The 5,231-nt window shown below is 36.0% G+C and overlaps 1 long non-coding RNA gene across 1 annotated transcript; it reads left to right on the forward strand.

Annotated features, from left to right (window-relative positions):
• Positions 1–4,068: 4,068 nt before the first annotated feature.
• LOC131732850 (uncharacterized) lies at positions 4,069–4,987 on the forward strand. The gene is made up of 3 exons (XR_009325856.1): positions 4,069–4,150; positions 4,469–4,556; positions 4,713–4,987. It is a non-coding gene; the product is annotated as an uncharacterized LOC131732850 (long non-coding RNA).
• Positions 4,988–5,231: the final 244 nt, after the last annotated feature.

Raw genomic sequence — 5,231 nt, forward strand, 5'->3', positions numbered from 1 at the left:
CTTTGTTTTATTGATATTGCAAACCAGTAATTCCTTAGCATGTTATTTAACCAGACAAATTATGCAGACACGCATATTATATATATATATATATATATATATATATATTTATATATATATATATATATATATATATATATATATATATATATATAATATTATGCATGTAAGTTTGTAAATAAACATAAAAGGTTCCAAGTAGAACCTTGAGGTTCTAAAGATCCTTATTTGTAAGGTTCCTCATGGACCCTCGTAAAAAGGTTCTTCGAAGCACCTCCTTAAAAGCTTCCTCCACAGTATCAACCCCAGATTTAGAGTGTATGCGCGAGTAAATCATACCATCCAAACTATTAAGGAATGGGAATATGCCTCTCCATCATATTATATATATATATATATATATATCTAAATATATATTATAAATATAAAATATATATATATATATAATTGCATGCCCGGTATCTACGATATGGAGTCTTGCATGCCCCGGTAGCTGCAATATTGAGTCTTTCCATCCACCTCCGGTTGCTTCATTCCGGAGGTCAAGGGCGTAGGTTTGGTTTGAACATTGGTGGGGGACACAATTTTGTAGGGGGCGGAGTCACGGTCGCTAGTGGGGTTCGGGGGCATGCCCTCCCGGGAAGAAATTTTTTAGTAGACAGCTATTAAATGGTAACTTCTGGTGGCTTGAAATGAATGCTGGACATGAATCGAGGACAGTTTGATTGACATGAAGTTGGCTGGTATACACTTAAAAACACTATGATAAAGTGTCCCTCCTGGAAGCTGGTTTGACATCCCTGCTGTAGAATTACTAATAACCCTGAATTATAACCTATCCCAGCCTTACTGTAAGCTAACCAATACCCCTGGCGCTACAAGCATGAGCACATGCACGCTCACGTGCTCTGCCTGCCACTCCTGTGTCTGTGCTGCTGCTCGTACCTGGGTGCATTGCTTCATTCACCTGATAAAATAATAAATTGATGCATGCCATATAGAGAGAAAATATATGGCTATGCTAACTTTATTTGCTGAGTATTACTATACAGCATTAGCCTACAATTATATCACAATGTGCCTCAAAACAATAATATATCTCAAAACTGAGTCTAACACTTTCACTGTTATAATCACTAAGCCATTACAGACCCCACCTGCGACCCTGTTGCCTCCACCTGCTCTGTACTGCTTTTACCAGGCTGCACTGCTTCACTCGCCTGATAAAATGATAAATTGATGCATGCTGTTTAGAGAGAAAGTATGACTCTGTTAACTTCATTAGTAAATTATTTTTTCATTTGCTATGAGCATCATTATCAATTGTGTTTATTACTTTAATAACATCTTCCTACTTACACTTTGACTTTTTGTAAAAAAAACTTCCTTATGTCCATCTTTATTTTTTTGGTTGCTATTATGCTTTAGTCACCTAAAGCCAATTGAAGTGATTAGCTAACGTTAGTTGAATGACGATATCAAAACATGCTCACGCTCTCTCTCTCTCTCTCTCTCTCTCTCTCTCTCTCTCTCTCTCTCACACACACACACACACACACACACCACACCACACACACACACACATAATGATTTAGCTGTGAAACAAGCTAGCTAGCCACCAAGGACGTTGGGTTAGCAGCTAGCAATGGGTCGCTAACGTAATAGGTAGGTAGGTAGGTAGCTTTATTCTCTCAAACTATGTTGCTGACGAGCTGACAATACCTTCAGCCGCGGCACCTGGCTTTCATTCAGGCAGTGGCTCACACTCATATCAGCCTGACCGGCAAGCGGCAACTTCAGATGAGCGTCTTTCCAGAGTCCAGCCTAAACCAGCGGTTCTCAACCTTTTTTTTACTCACGCCACACTGAAATTTATTTGTATATCTGTCGTTGTCCCCCGTCCCCCCCCCCCCACCATTAATTTGACTTTTTATATATTTTTTATTACTGCCTATATAATATAGTGCATTTATTTAGCCGCCTGGATAGTCACACTGTCCATTCAATCAAATACATATGTTCGTGTTCGCTTTTTACACACACGATCAAAAATATCAAGCAAGGAGTAAGTTAGTTACAAAGGGAGGAAGGAGGATTGAAATAATATGACAACGCATTAACCAACAAACACAAACATCGAATAAACTGATTATATTTATTCTTATTTTTTAAAATAAATGTGAAAATTATGGCACCAATGTACACCGTTTAAGAATGACTAGAATTTTTTTTTTTTTTTTTTAAACCCGGAGATTTACCTTTCACTCCCGAGTCCTTGTGCACTTTCGCACTTCAATGAAAAACAACACACTCTGGAGGAGGGAGGACTAACGAGGGGGAGGGGCGGGGGGCTTGAGAGAGTTAACCCTTTGTGGAGCAGATAAAATGACTTGACAAAAGACGTTTAAGATTTATCAAAATTATTGGTAGGGACAATTCAACGGTCCCTTGACATTGGTAGGGACATGTCCCTACCGTCCCTAGCTAAATCTACGCCGGTGCGTGAAATAGTAGACTTTGTATTGTCTCCTGTGTGAAAAAGTCGTCACTTTCACATTTGCAGATTTAATTGGAGAATTTCTCAGCGATTTAATAGACTGTATCCTGGTAATTTTATACCAAAATTGCATTACTTGGTACACTACCCCAGATTGCTAGCTGAATTTGGACCACTTTGATCACTTTGGTGCTTACGTTTTGAAGGAAAGCACCAGTACTTTAAGCGGCTTGCAAGAAATGTGTGGAACTTCCGGACATCTGCTTTACTTTAGCAAAAAGACATCAACAAAGACAGTGTTGGGATTTTTGTTGTGCAGATGCTTTGCATCAGTCATATGAGCAAGAAGGGTCTTGTGTTGTTCAGCTATCATCTACATCTTTGAAAGACATTATTCTTGAAAAATGCAATATTCAAGCCAGTGAACTTGAAGCTGATGAAACCATACTGAAAGTAAAGAAACTAACTGTGGATCACGTGAAATACGAAGTCAAGGATTACTTCATTGTCGATGTAGTCCATGAGGATTTACCCATTTTTTTCAAAATCTTGCATATCATTCAGTTTAGGTGTACATGGATTTTGTGTGGGAAACTGTATTTTGCTCTGAATTTAATTCTCACCTTCATGCCTTCTAAATAGAGGCTTTGCATGAGTGGTGTACATTAACACCTGCAATGAAGTTGACTACCATGCACTAGATGCTTATGAAGACAGTGATGGATGTTTATATATTGCACCTCATCATACTGTGTATAAGGTACTGCTTGCATTAAAAACTGTGATATTAATTACAATGGCAGGTTAACATTGGTGCTTATTTTTCTGATTAATTTTATGTTTTTTTGTTCATTAGGTAAGAAATAGATGGTGAGACTCTTTTAGTCTGACAGAACATATGATTGGAAGATCTTCCGAACTATGAAGGACCAAGTCAAATTTTTAAAGGCTCTCGAGAACCTTAAAAGGTATGTAATGACAATATATTATACATTATGTTAGTCTAATGTTGTGTTTTAGTATTTACATTTAAATACCACATACTATACAGGAATCACTTTGAAAAGTATAAATACTACTACCAGTACGCTTTTTGTATTGTAATGTTGTATTGTAAGAAAGATGTATATTATGGGAGTACATTTCTTTATGGAAACACACACAGAGAGAGAGAGAGATGAGAGGAGAGAGAGGAGAGAGAGAGAGAGAGAGAGAGAGAGAGAGAGAGAGAGGTATTTTCACTAGTTTAATTCCTGAGAATGAGGACTGGGGAATGTATGGTTTTAAACTTCTGTGTAGAAAATTAATATGGCTGTTATATTATAAGGCTCTGTTTAAATATCAAGTCTTTAGATATTTTCAGGTGATTAAAAATTATGAAATATTGTTTTTTTTGTTGTTTTTTGTATTTTCATAGAACAAAAGCAAATGAGCATATTGTTTCAGAGAAGGTGCTACCAGTAGAATGCAGAGAAGTGCCACAAACCTCAACAAGTGTTCATGTTTGGACCGCATGTTATACATTGCCTATATTTCCTCCAGTTGTACAGATGGCCCTTGATAGAAAGGACATTGGTTTCAAATCAAAGACAAATCTGCCCTTCGTGCAGCTCTAATACAGACTCTGTTTGATGACCTCAGCAAATATACGCTGTAAGAACTGAGATTTCGGTGTTTGTTTTAGATACATAGGCAACCAATTTTAGAATAATTACATAACATAAAATAGCATATTCATTTTTAAAATGATTACTATTTTTTTTTTAAATCTATCATAACAGCAATATTTTATTCAAGAGAAAAAGTTTTATTAAATTCATTTTCATAATGCTTTTCAGCATGTTTTTTTTGTAAATTAAAGCAATTGTAAAATGCAACTGTATTTCATGACATTATTTCTCAAATATATATTTTTCTTACAATTCACTTACAATTCATATGCCTATATTATTTTCTAATCTGTATATTTAGGTATCCAGACCACATAATGTACAGTACTGTGCTAAGTACTTTGTGCTGTAAGTACAGATTTCTAAGGGATGACAGCCAAACTGGATATGTGAGTATACATTTGGTAGTTATATTCATAAAAGAAATAGTCGAATAAACATTAATTTGTCAAAATTATGCAGCGTTAAATTTATTTTTACTAGTTGATATGTATTTTTTATAGCCAGATAATGGACATAGGTTTAACTTTCTATCATTGTTTCAGGCTACTCTACTTGAAATACTGAGAAATAAATTCAAAAAAGAGAGAAAGACACTTATTTCAGTGGAGACTGTAGAAGACATGAAAAAAAGTTTGGTGCTGTGGGTCGAGGAAGGAAGCGTGCACCAGAGCAACAGCAACCGCTCATGAAAAAGAGAAGAGAATCTGTAAGCCTAACTCTTGGATCTGCATTGACAGAAATAGATTGAAATAGAATTACATACTTTATATATGTACATACATGCGATTGTGTAGTTTATTAGCTAATTGGCTTTCATGGAGAGTACTTGATCTTTAGCATTTTTCCAGAGTAAAGAAAAGCACAGAGAATACATGCAGTAAATGCCTGATCATAAGTATTGAATTACTTAACGTTATGATACATATTGCAGATGCAAGTGAGGAGTTCCCAGGAGAAGACGAGCATAGTATTGCCAAACACTTGGACTCCATAAGAAAAGAAATAACGAAATTGAGGCCGAACATTGAAGCCATATGTGACAGCATGAATAGAACTGTACA

The sequence above is a fragment of the Acipenser ruthenus genome, chromosome 3, assembly GCF_902713425.1.
Source record: "Acipenser ruthenus chromosome 3, fAciRut3.2 maternal haplotype, whole genome shotgun sequence".
NCBI classification, from domain to species: Eukaryota; Metazoa; Chordata; class Actinopteri; order Acipenseriformes; family Acipenseridae; genus Acipenser; species Acipenser ruthenus.